Source organism: Rhinatrema bivittatum, chromosome 14 (assembly GCF_901001135.1).
Source record: "Rhinatrema bivittatum chromosome 14, aRhiBiv1.1, whole genome shotgun sequence".
Lineage (NCBI taxonomy): Eukaryota > Metazoa > Chordata > Amphibia > Gymnophiona > Rhinatrematidae > Rhinatrema > Rhinatrema bivittatum.
In genome coordinates, this window is record NC_042628.1 from 38,322,921 (window position 1) to 38,337,142 (window position 14,222).

The following is a 14,222-nucleotide window of genomic DNA, read 5'->3' on the forward strand; positions in this document are numbered from 1 at the left end:
AAAGAACTTTCTCCGATTAGTTTTAAATGTGCCCCATGCTAACTTCATGGAGTGTCCCCTAGTCCTTCTACTATCCGAAAGAGTAAATAACCGATTCACATCTACCCGTTCTAGACCTCTCATGATTTTAAACACCTCTATCATATCCCCCCTCAGTCGTCTCTTCTCCAAGCTGAAAAGTCCTAACCTCTTTAGTCTTTCCTCATAGGGGAGTTGTTCCATTCCCCTTATCATTTTGGTAGCCCTTCTCTGTACCTTCTCCATCGCAATTATATCTTTTTTGAGATGCGGTGACCAGAATTGTACACAGTATTCAAGGTGCGGTCTCACCATGGAGCGATACAGAGGCATTATGACATTTTCCGTTTTATTCATCATTCCTTTTCTAATAATTCCCAACATTCTGTTTGCTTTTTTGACTGCCGCAGCACACTGAACCGACGATTTCAATGTGTTATCCACTATGACACCTAGATCTCTTTCTTGGGTTGTAGCACCTAATATGGAACCCAACATCGTGTAATTATAGCATGGGTTATTTTTCCCTATATGCATCACCTTGCACTTATCCACATTAAATTTCATCTGCCATTTGGATGCCCAATTTTCCAGTCTCACAAGGTCTTCCTGCAATTTATCACAATCTGCTTGTGATTTAACTACTCTGCACAATTTTGTGTCATCTGCAAATTTGATTATCTCACTCGTCGTATTTCTTTCCAGATCATTTATAAATATATTGAACAGTAAGGGTCCCAATACAGATCCCTGAGGCACTCCACTGTCCACTCCCTTCCACTGAGAAAATTGCCCATTTAATCCTACTCTCTGTTTCCTGTCTTTTAGCCAGTTTGCAATCCACGAAAGGACATCGCCACCTATCCCATGACTTTTTACTTTTCCTAGAAGCCTCTCATGAGGAACTTTGTCAAACGCCTTCTGAAAATCCAAGTATACTATATCTACCGGTTCACCTTTATCCACATGTTTATTAACTCCTTCAAAAAAGTGAAGCAGATTTGTGAGGCAAGACTTGCCCTGGGTAAAGCCATGCTGACTTTGTTCCATTAAACCATGTCTTTCTATATGTTCTGTGATTTTGATGTTTAGAACACTTTCCACTATTTTTCCTGGCACTGAAGTCAGGCTAACCCGTCTGTAGTTTCCCGGATCGCCCCTGGAGCCCTTTTTAAATATTGGGGTTACATTTGCTATCCTCCAGTCTTCAGGTACAATGGATGATTTTAATGATAAGTTACAAATTTTTACTAATAGGTCTGAAATTTCATTTTTTAGTTCCTTCAGAACTCTGGGGTGTATACCATCCGGTCCAGGTGATTTACTACTCTTCAGTTTGTCAATCAGGCCTACCACATCTTCTAGGTTCACCGTGATTTGATTCAGTCCATCTGAATCATTACCCATGAAAACCTTCTCCATTACGGGTACCTCCCCAACATCCTCTTCAGTAAACACCGAAGCAAAGAAATCATTTAATCTTTCCGCGATGGCCTTATCTTCTCTAAGTGCCCCTTTAACCCCTCGATCATCTAACGGTCCAACTGACTCCCTCACAGGCTTTCTGCTTCGGATATATTTAAAAAAGTTTTTACTGTGAGTTTTTGCCTCTACAGCCAACTTCTTTTCAAATTCTCTCTTAGCCTGTCTTATCAATGTCTTACATTTAACTTGCCAATGTTTATGCTTTATCCTAGTGGAAGTAGTAGAGACAAAAACAGTATCTGAATTCAAGAACGCATAGGGTAAAGACAGGGGATCTCTAAGGCAGTGATGAGAATTATAATGCTAAATTAATTGGATGGATGGGCCATATAGACTTTTTTGCTGTCATGTTTCTATGTTTCTAAGAGAGTAGGTGGCACTATACTACTACGCCTTGTATTACTACTACTGCTTCTTAACACTGATACATGAGAACATATTATTCAAAGCAGAGAAATGTATTTGTGACCCAGAGGTGAGGTCTATATTGTTCATGGGTACTTTATGGGGGTTTCAAACAGCTCATATATTTGCATATATAGATTCATAGTGCCAGACTCCAACCTGACTGAGCAGGAGTAAATTTCCAGGTCATAACAGGAAAAACAAATCATATTCATATCAATCATATTCAGGACATAGAAGCATCAAAACTGAGGACACTGGAGAAATATTTATCAGAAATGATATAATAGAGCTGATAACGTAGAATCTTGCCAAATAGAATTTTTCTCAAATTTGAATTAGTCTTCCTTAAAAAGTGAAGAGATAGAGAAATTGAGTGCCCATGTTTCAGTCACAGAAATTCAAAATGTGATAAACAATTGAAGCTAGTGACAGCAGCTAGAGAGGATGGGTTTGGGGAGAAATTTTTATAAAGTTTCTCCCATGCTAAAGAGAATGTTCATTGATGCATTAGAGAAAGGTACATTGTTTAAAACATCTAATTTGGCCTCTCTTCTCCGTGGTTATGAAGGCTGTGGTACACTCAGTACAAGAACTTAGTCCATGCACAGTCCCACCAAATCCTGGTGTGCATTATCTGAAAGGGGGAGGATAGACTTCCAAGACCCGAAGCATAGTGTAAGTCCCTTTTCTGTGAGTGTAAGTACAAGCTCTGTGTCTCTATAACTTCCCAGGGCCAAGAAACAGTCTGGACACATATGTGGTGTCTCACAACTAAACTTTTGCTGCTCATCTTGCTTAATGCAAATTAATTGGCACCAAGTACATTCACTCCTTGTCATATTCATAACCGTTGCAATAAATCGAATCCCAAATGATGTGTGTCTTGATGTTTTCTCTTGGCTGGAATACAGACTGCCTGGGTTGCGCCGAAAATGTGTTTCTCCTGCAGAACTCCCTTATCAAATACCTGATGTCCTTGTTCACTACTAGAGTCTTCCTTCTTAAAAACTCTCCTCACCTGTTCTCCTGGCTGAAACTCCATTTTCCCCCTTTTTCCTTCCAGCTCTGGATTCCAGTTGGTATCCAATCTTTTTCTTCACAGGTCTCTTGGATGGCACAAGCAACCTTTGGTCTAAAGGATTCAACTTTATTGTAAATAGGGAAAATTTCTTCTTCTTTCCCACTCCACTCTTTCAGGCAAGAAGGGTGGACAAAAATCTGCCAACAAAAACCAAAAGACACTCAAAACACCCAATAATCACTAAGACCACTGTTACTAGCCACTGGATGGGCCAGTAACATTGATCTCTTTCTCTTCTTATACTTTTCAGCAAAGGGGTTGAGCCAATACTGACAAGGAATACAGGAACTACCAAAACAGACATCTTCCTTCAAACTCCAAAGCAAAATGCTATAGTGGCTCAGGCAGGAAAATACCATTGTAGCAACTTCCAGTGTGGGTGCTGTCGCAAGATGGCACATTTCTCTACTCTACAATGTCACTAGGGCAAAGTCCCTTACAGAGAGCCCAGTGGGGCTGTACATACCCTAAGAACAGTAGGGAAAGCAAGAACCCCAGTTCCTTCAGGCCTATTTCACTAATAAGTCTGGACATTAAATTGCTAGCTAAGATTTTGATAGACGAAAACCTCATATTCCAAAATCAATTCACAAAGATCAAGTTGGATTTGTAATAGGGAAAAACAACCAAAATGTTGGTGGCACCAGAGGCATAGCCACAGTTGGGCCTTGGGGTGCTGTATCCCTTCATTTTTGGCTCAGGCTTCCTTCCCTAGCAGCAGGGTCAAGTCCCATCAGAGTCAAGGTGCAAGAGTTAGAGGGTCTCAAGGCATTGGTTATCTTTTGAATGATTCTGAACTTTTTACTGGATCTTTCTCGTTTTGTTTTTCTCTCTCTCTCTATCTTTCTCCTCTTCCTATTGGTCCTTTGCAGCTTCTATTTCAGCTCCAGTTGCTTTCTTTGGACTACTGAGTTTCCAGACAGAACTTAGCACAGCTGTAACAGTCTCTACTATCTGTGCAGCTGCTCTTGATGCCTTATCATTCTGTGAGTGTTGAACTGTTCATTATTCTAATAAATGTCACTTGGTATTTAAGGTAGCAAGATTTAACTAACTGTTTAGGCGCTCAAGCTAAAAGGATCGAGGGCTGAGGTCAGTCGCAGTTCAAGAATCAGCATGGCAAAATGGCAGTATTCTACCAAACATGAAATTTACGATTATGGAAAAAGGTAGACCATACAACATTCTTTTCTCTGCTCATTGCATGAGGATGAGCCCCACACAGTGCAGAATCTTGTTGATGCCAATTCAAGAGGACTGACATATGCTTATCGATGGACATGTGGACAAGAGGACTGACATATTCTTATCGATGGACATGTGAAGAAGACTTTTTCTTTCTGACTCCTTTTTCAATGAAAAGGCAAAAATATCTACAAGAGATAGGAGCTGGAAGAACAATACCATTAAAGGGGGGGGGGGGGGGAGCAGATAGGAAACTTCATTCAATGTTATTGTATGTCTGGGAAAATTGTTTTTTTTTGTTATATATTAATGGCTTGCATCAACCCATTAAGAGGAGAAAGCTTTTGACACAATTCAGGAAAAAATGTGCAGGTTTGATACTACAAGAGATGCATCTGAATGGTCTAAATATGTTAAGTTACAGCAGGATTTGGTGGGACACGTCTATCACTTTCCTTTTAATAGAAAACAAAGGGTAGCTATACTATACTGTTTGAGGTGGAAAACGTTATTAAATATGAAGAAGGGGGTTGTATTTATCACTCCACAACTTTTGAAAGATAAAATCTTCTTTGGTAATATTTATGTTCCTAGTCAAGTTGGTTCCAAACTTTATGTGAGTTTATATAAAGAACTAATTCAAATTTTGGATTATAAGTTTATCTTGGCAGGGGATTTTAACTCCGTGATTAATCTTAGAGTGGACAAGTCTCCTTCAGGGAACCACACAGTTATGACAGTAAGCCAGGGAATCAATTCATTGATTTCAAACCGAAATTTAAGGGATGTCTGGAGAGTAATTAATCCTGGCGAGAAAGATCTTAGTTTTTATTTGAAGCCACATAAGTCTTTTTCCAGGACAGATTATTTATTGACTTCTCCAGACATACTGAATAAAATAACTAGGGCCAAAATAGGAGCTTGCTCTTTCTCAGATGATTTGCCAGTGAGCTACTACTGGAACAAACAGAATTTCATGGGTATGGTGAGAGGTTAAAATCTTATCTCATCTGAGATGGGAAGTACTTGTTTTATACACAGAGGATTAGAAAAGGAACAATATTACTTGTAGGAATGACTATATTGGGAAGCATCTTAAGAGGTTGTGTGGGGAGACATAATAACCTATCTGGCTCGCAAAAAGAATGAATTGAATAAGATAATTGGAAAAGCAGTTATTAATTACTGCAAAAGAATTTGTTCAATCCCCGTTGCCTAAAAAGGAAAATAAAGTTTGTGATAGCAAAGCTGCATTGAATTTAGAATTACATACTCAGGTCATAAAGACAACAAAGTTTTATAGCTTTAAGCTATTGAAACATGATAACAAAGCAGGCAAATCATTAGCCAACCTAGTTAAGACGCCTAGAAAGTCGAATTTTATTGCTTGAACACAAGATATGCATGGGAAGATACATCATAAAACTAAAATGATATGTAAAATCTTAGCATGTTACAAAAATGTATATTCTGAAAGGGATTTTAGCAACAAGGCATTCATAAATTTCATGCAAGAAATTCAGCTGTCTAGATTCTACCTCTATGTGTGCACTAGAGCTTGGAGTGCACAGAGATACATTTTGAAAGGGGTTTGGGACTGTAAATGTAACTGCTATTGTAAGTCATTTTAAAAGCCATTTACCTGCACAAAGTGCATGGATGCCGGTAAAAACCCATTTTTAAGCATGTAAATGCTTTTACAATCAGCCCTTTGTGCATAAAAATAGCATAAACTAGGTAAATAGCATGTAATCACGTGTATGCTACCTTTAGAAACGTCGTGTTACGGATTTGGTAGTGGAACCAATGTAGAGAATCGCCTTACCTTATTCTGTGAGATGATCAGGGTTGTCCGAGAGGCAGTCCGGTCGGGGCAGGCAGCTGGCAAGGCAGTTCCAGAGCAAACAGATCCGATGGCAGGCAGTACAGCAAGGCAGGTCCAAGCGGCAGTGCAGGTCAGGGCAGGCAGCAAAGTTCCAAAGCCAAATGGACCCGAAGGCAGGCAGTGAGACAAGGCAGGTCCGAGGAGCAATCTGGGTCAAGACAAAACAGCAGACAAGAATTCAGGCAGGAGCCACTGAAGCTTCAGCACAAGCAAGCCTGTAGCCGAGATCGATGCTTTGCTGGAAAGCTCCTTTTAAATACAGTATTTTCCCGCGCTACCGCCGGAACCTCCGGCTGGGCTGCTGACGACAGAGGGGGCGGAGCCATGCCGCGAGGCGGGCGGTGCCACGCTGGAGCCGAGCGATGCCATCGAGCTGCATACCGCAGGAGCCTGCTGGAACCTTGCTGAACGGTAACACGTCGAAAGTGCACGTGTACTTTCCATGTCACGTGTACGTTTTACTGCTGGAAATAAGATGCAGGCTAGGGGTGTTCCAAGGCTGGGTTTGGAAACGCGTGATAGTTGCTGTTTTGTAAGAGATATATGCAAATACATTATCAAACTTATTTGTGCACTTTTACACTTGCTAAATGACTTAACGCAAGTGAAATCAGACTAGTTTGTGGGTGGGGCTTCAGGGTGAAGTGCTAGAAAGTCTGGGTGAACTGGTGGAGGTATTGGAAAAACTGGTGATTTCATCATGTGTGCAAGTTCCTTAGGTTTTGGCTCCTTATTCTCTTCCCTTTGTAATTTAATCTTCAGCTTCTCCTATGAGAATGGGGAAAATTTCTAACATCACCAGTCCCAATGTCCACACCTTCCTGGTAGTCTTCAACATTCTCCACCCCCCAACTATGTGGCACCTGATGGATTGGACACCTTATCACACTTCACTTCTCTGATGATTCTTCCTAAGTCCATACAAAATTCTTACACCATACCTCAACTTCTTTTCCTTGGAAATGGATCGGAATCGATTCTTCTCTTGATAACCCCTCATCCTCTCCCAGACCCTTTCAAAAGGAATGGCACCTCTCCTCAAACCAGCAGCTTCTGAGCCCAGGGGCCCTGGGGTGCGCACACACATACACAAAAGAAAAATATTACTCAAAAAAGCAACCAAGCAAGAGGCAGGAAGAGTGGAAAAGAAATTCCTCCTCTGGCAATTAAAACGCTTACCAAAACACGAACAAACACTACAGGGATAAGGCTCTCTGTCTCCTTTCTTGTCCCAAGTCTCTATTTAGAAGGACTCCGGAGGCCTAACCCAGGAAAATAATAAACTTGGTACAGCATCGGACAAGCTGCCCTTAGGAAGGTTAACTTAGGGAATCCAAGTCAAAAATCCACATTCTGAGATGGTGGCAGGGGTTTACAGGGCCGGTGCTAGCTGTTTTGCTGCCCTCCCTCACTCCAACACACACACTTCATTCAGTCTCTGTCTCGGGCCAGCTCCTTCCAGCGACCTAAACTTTAAAACTGTCACCCCCTCTACCCTCCGGGTCTTCACCCCCTCCCCTGGAACCCATTTCTGGTGCAAGAGATTTAGGTGCCCTAGGCAAATCTTATACCATTGTACCCCACTTCCTGCTCTCTCCATGTTCACTGTTAAAATTATGGTTTTACATGAAAAAGAATATTCAAAGTACAGTCTTCTGAGGTAAAAAAAAAAATATCATAAGTATTTGAATGCATTTCTTTGGTGCCAACCAGAAAACCCTACCAAAAAAGACACTTGGAACCCATATGGCGTTAGGACTACTGTAACGTGTGTTAGGTGTGGGGCTTGATCCTCAAAAAGCCATGAGTAAATTACAATTAAAATATAATAAACCTACTACACCTAAACAGAACTAACTGCAAGCACTTAAAAAAAACAAAACAACCCTACCTATGAAACGGCAGCAATGCAAATATTACACCAGGCCCTAAATTACTAATACACCTCCTAATAAGAAAACAGAAAAAACCCAAGCTGTTATAGATTCCTACACACTAGCAGAATACCTCTCCTCAGTCACACATGCAGAACACAGGCAGACCCTCACCAAATACAGAATAAAGAGACCATAAAATATAAATAGAAACATGCAGGCAAAAACTGAATAGGAACACCACAAGAAGTCAGACTCTATCTATACAGTGTAAAAATGGGAAAACAGAAACCACCACCAGTCCTCAGACATGAAACATAAAATCAAGAAATATAATAAATACATTAATCATAATAGTATAAACATAATAATAAAAAGAATATTTCAAAACAGTCGGTGAATGGCAGATCCAGTAATTAAAAATTCAAACAATTTGTTTTAAATTTCTCAAACACCAATAAAATATTTCAAAACAGCAGATATATCAAACAGCATCCAAAAATTCAAACTAATAAGGATAAAATAATTCATGCTCTCCATACCTGGAAACTTGATATCCAGTCACTCTGAGAGTGTAGGGGATTAATGAGAGAGGGATGCATAAACTTTCTCCTTTCTCTCTCATAAATATATATCTATACATACACATGCATACATATGTTCTCTCCCTCATACATGCACATGCTCCCTCTTACATACACATGTTCACATGCACATGCTCCTTCTCTTTCACACACATTCTCAGACTCAACATATGTGCTCACATATGCTCCCTAACAAGAGAACATCTTGCTTCCAAGAGGATTCCTTACCAACAAGGATCCTGTGAGAGAGAAAAAAGAAACCGTGTAAAATAAAAGAAGATCCAGAATATCTCCTAACCGTGATTAAAGGAACATTTCACCAACTGGAAACACCCATCAGGTGCTTCACACCTTGGGGAGAGAAAGAGAGGAGTTAACTCTCTGTGCCATAGACTGTTTTTGCAAGTTATCGATTTTGGAAGGGGTTTAGCGCAATTTAAAAGACCCTGCCCATCTGGAAGCTCCACTTCATTAATCCCTACTCTCTGAATGCTCTTTTCTCCTCAATTAATCTCCTTGAGATGGTTGAGGTCCCCTGCTTGGTGCCACCATTTTTCTTCTATCACCATACTCCTCCTCCTACAGAATGGAAGTGGATTCATTCCTCCTTGAGGACACAAATGGTCCTATGGGTCTTTCCATGCTGGAGCAGCTCTGAGGCGTCGTCGGGTGTGAGTGAAACAGCTTGCAGGGGCATCCCGTGAGCTGCCAATCATAACACTTTTCATTGAGGGAATTTCTCATGAGATGAACAAATTAACTTCTCAAATTCTTAATGCTGCAAGGTGTGCAATTGCAGCTAATTGGAGGAAAGTGGCAGCTCCATTGATGGAGCAAGTGCAAAAGAGGATGGAACATCTTACAGCTATTAGGAAAAATAAAACAAAGGTATTTGTGGCTATATGGGAACCCTATATGAAATGGCGGACCTAACAGGGGAAGGGGGTTGGGAAGGTTTAGGGAAGGGAAAAATAGGTCTGATCTGGGAATTTATAAGTTGCTGGATGTTGGAAGGTGGGAGATGTAGTGTAATTCTTGATGTTCTTTGTTGATAAGTCTTGGCTTTGACTATACAATGGTTGTGTTATGTGTATTTTCAATAAAATATAAATGGAAAACAAAATATTAAGGACAGTGATAACCTATTGAATCTTTCAGACTACTCGAGTTAAACCCCCAATTACCCATCAGAATATCTTATTGCATGGACAGAAAGCCTCCACTAGATATACCCAAACATAAGGGAGATTCATTGACTTAGCAATTTTGATTGGGAAGAAGCATATTTTGCTGAAGTGGAACACTGTTGAAAGTCCTATGGTAACCCAGTGTTCAAATTTAATGAACATAGAAACATAGAAGGTCTATATCATATCTCCCCTGCACCTCCTCTCTTCCAGGGTATACATGTTCAGATCCTTCAGCCTCTCCTCATAGTTCTTCAGATACAGACCCCACACCATTTTTGTTGCCTTTCTCTGGACCTCCTCCATCCTGTCTCTATCCTTTTTGAGGTACAGGCTCAAGAACTGAATACAATACTGCAGGTGAGATCTCACCAAGGACCCGTACAAGGGCATAATCACCTTATTCTGGCTTTAGTTATTGATTTGACACATTGCTTCGCCATCTTCAGATCCCCAGACACTATCACCCCAAGATCCCTCTCTTGGTCCGTGCACATCAGTCTTTCACCCCTCATCATATACAGCTCTTTTGGATTACTGCATCCCAGATGCATGACTCTGCACTTCTTGGCACTGAATCACAGCTGGCAAATCTGCAATCACTTTTCCAGCTTTCTTAAATCACTTTTCATTCTCTTTACTCCTTTAGGTGGTCCACTCTGTTGCAGATCTTAATATCATCTGCAAATAGACATACTTTACCTTCTATCTCTTCTGCAATGTCTCTCAGAAAGATATTGAACAGAACCAGTCCCAACACCGATTCCTGTGGCAGGCTGCTTAACATGGCTTTCTGATCACAGTAGATTACATTCACCATCACACGCTGTCTCCTATTGGTCAACCAGTTGTTAATCCATGCCACCACCTTGGTGCTCATTCCCAAGGTTCTCATTTTATTCACAAGCCTCGTATGTGGACGGTATTGAAAGCTTTGCTGAAATTCAAGTAAATCACATCGAGTGCTTTTCCTCAATCCAATTCTCTAGTTACCCAATCAAAAAAAATCAATCAGATTTGTCTAACAAGACTTTCCCCTAGTGAATCCATGCTGCTTTGGGTCCAGAAACCCATCAGATTTTAAATAGTTCATTATCCTTTCCTTCAGCAGCATCTCCATTAATTTTCCTCCACCAATATGAGGCTAATCGGCCTATAGTTTTTCCAGCCTCCTCTCTACGACCACTCTTGTGAAGTGGGAGCACTGTCTCTCTTTCCAATCCCACGGCATCACTCCCGTTTCCAGGGATCTATTGAAAAGGTCCTTCAGCAGACCTGTCAGCACATCTCTGAGCTCCCGCAGTGTCCTGGGATGTACCTCATCCAGCCCATGGCCTTGTCCACTTTCAGTTTGCCTAGCTCTTCCCATACATTCTGTTCTATAAACAGAGTTTTGTCTACCCCATCCCAATCTACGATCTTGTCTACCAGCAAAATATCCTTCTCCAGGGTCTTCTTTAGTGAACACTGAACTGAAGTATTTGTTTAATATTTCTGCCATGTCTTCATTTCTCTCCACACATTGTTCTTTTGTCATTTTTCAATTTCACTATACCACTACGGACCTTCCTTCTTTCTTTGATAAATCTGAAAATGATTTGTCACCTCACTTTACCTCTTTGGCCATCATTTCTTCCACTTGACCTTTTACATTTCCTGATTATGTCACATAGAAATGGAGAAGATTATGTTTTGGGACCAAGGCAGAGATAACTTTTTTCTGATGTGTGGTTAGGTTGCCTAAATCTTCTTCCATCACACCTAAAACATTTTATAAAGGTTTGTAGGTCATGGTTTGAGTGGTAGAGGTTACCATCCAGCATAAGTCACTGAGCTAGAAACATGAATGCCCTAATAATATTGATTGGAATAGATGCTTTTTCTCAGATTGTTCTCTTTTAATTCTGCTCTGTTTTTATCTCATCTCACCTTACCTATGAGGTGACTTTTCTTTATCTTCCTTTTGTCTTGTTTTGTTTTTTTTTCTCTGTTCTAAAGTTACTTTATCCATTGAGTTAAATGTACAATACACTGCATAATGACTTCTGAAGCTTCAAATCTTTTATGTACTGGATGTTGCAAATTATTCTAAATAATTTTTTTTTAATGTAGATTGCCATGCATATTTTTTAGAACTTGCATACTGCATGACAGCTTCTGCAGTGCTGAGGCAGATGAAACAATGTTATTATTTAATATTTATTACTCAATTACGTTTTAGTGAAGTGAGACATATGGAGGAAGAGTGGATTGCCTATGGTCAGATGAAGTCAGTAGCAGAGCAGGAATTAGAACTTAAAGTCATAACTTCTGGCCCTCATGTGCTCTTTCCAGCTGGTTACATCTTTGTCTTTATACTTTTGTGACATTTAATAATCTCATCACTGCCAGTAGGTGTTGCTATGGGTAATGGATTTGAAAGACTAAATTTAAGGTGACAGCATGGGGTAGAATTTAAAAGTTTAACATCTTGAATTTTAACAAGCAGGAGCCAGCAATCCACATCTGGACTCTTATATTGCTGCTTGCCTAATAGCAACTCCAGATGTTGGCAAGACTTTTTCTTCATTATTTAGTCTCTCTCTCTCTGCCTCTCATTTTTTTTCTTATGGCTCATCTGCTATTGACTCACTAAATCATGGGAGACAGGCTTTTAACTCTCTAGAAGAAAATAAATGACTCCAAAATAAGATGAAACAAATTGTCTGGGACCTAGCAGATGTGGGATAGTGGGCCAGGAAGCAGATGGAGACCTCTTAACCCTGAGTTACCTAAGCTGAGCTTCTGGGAGGTATTTCAGATAGCCATTTCAGATCCACAAGGACCAAGAAAGATGAAAGAACTAGGACCATCACACAATAAGCTGAGCAGAAACCTGTGCAACTCTGTCTAGTGGTAACCTCCTCAAAAGTATGAAAGATGTTGATGAATTATTCATTTTATTCAATTGACTTTAATCCATTCAAAATCTGGCTGCATGACTTAGCTTCCTATGATTTAGCTATGGACATATAACCCTTCTTCTCCAATCACTACATTGGCTCTCCATCCACTTCTGCATACAGTTCAAGTCTTTTTTAGTCACCTGCAAATGTATTCACTCGACAGCTACTCATGATCTATCTTTTCTCCCTCTCTCTACACCCATCCTCATAAATTGCATTCAACGAGAATGTCAGTCTTACTTGTGCCCTTCTCCACCACCAATTCCCAGCTCTGCGCTTGCCATCTTGCTGTGCCATAGGTTTGGAATAAGTGCTGCGTATGTCATGTAGTGCTATAGAAATGTTAAGTAGTAGAATAGGCTTCCTGAGTTGGTGCATCATGTGTCTTTCTCTGTCCATATTCAAATACAGTCTAAGAGCTCACCTTTACGGATGCTTTCAAATCTAATCATATCTCTATAATAAATACATATCCTGTAGACTCTTGTCATATTGTTAGTGTTAATATAGTGCTACTTAGTGCTCGAAGTGGACTTTATTGGCTAGCATTAGAAAAGCGTTGGGATAATCAGCTCTTCTCATGCTCTGTGTCACAAAGAGCCCCATCTACTTTCTGACAAAAGATGAGTCCTATGTAAAGAAATCGCTATGCCAGGCTGTTCAAGATATAGCAGCGCAGAAAGTGCCGGCTGGTGTTTTTGTTTGTAAGGTTTTGGGTGGACCCTTGGACACTGTGGCAGCTGACCACGCCCACGGGAGGAAGTCCCGTGAGGAACCACAGGTCAGGCTCGGCTTTGGGACACACAACACAGAGTTATATCTTTTATTAGACAGAGTTGAGAAGCCACCAGAGGTGGCAGTAGTGAGTCGAGATGAATCCCGGCTGGGCTTAGGGTTCCTCAGGATACTGGAACAGCGATTCCCTCCATGGCTGTGCTGTAGTGGAGAAAACTGAGATAGTGAGTACAGTGGAGCATACACAGAGTTTAGGTATAGAGCCTCGTTGGTAAAGTTATTCACACAGCAGTTTCTCCCGGAAGGTGACACAGAAGCTGGAATAGAGGCAGGCCCTCGAGGAGCGAGTACCTGGTTCCAGGGAACAGCTCTGAGGAAATAAAGTTGGTAACTCACTGATGATGTAGGCAGCGGCTTCTTCCAAGCAGAAGAGATAAGTTCAGGCAGCGAGTCAGGGAGCATGGGCCCTCGAGGAGCGAGTACTGGTTCCTGATAGCGACCTGAAAGAAATGAGAGAGGACTCCTGAGGATAAAGTCCAAAAGTTGGAGAGGCAGAGTAGCTAGGTACGGAGAGCGAATCCTATCCGTAAGGAGATCCCTTGCTAACTCGATTAGCTAGCAAAAAGTGTAGGCTTTTGTATCCAGGATGCGTGACGTCATCACAGGGGGACGCCCTTGAGGTTCGTGCCAAAGAGAGAATAAGAAGCAGGGCCACGCGCCGTGCGCACCCTATGATACCTGGACAACATGGCGGGATGCAGCGCCCAAGCTGGACCGGGGACGCCAGAGAGGACGGTAGGCAGATGCCGTGGCAGCCAGACGTCCATCAACTGCG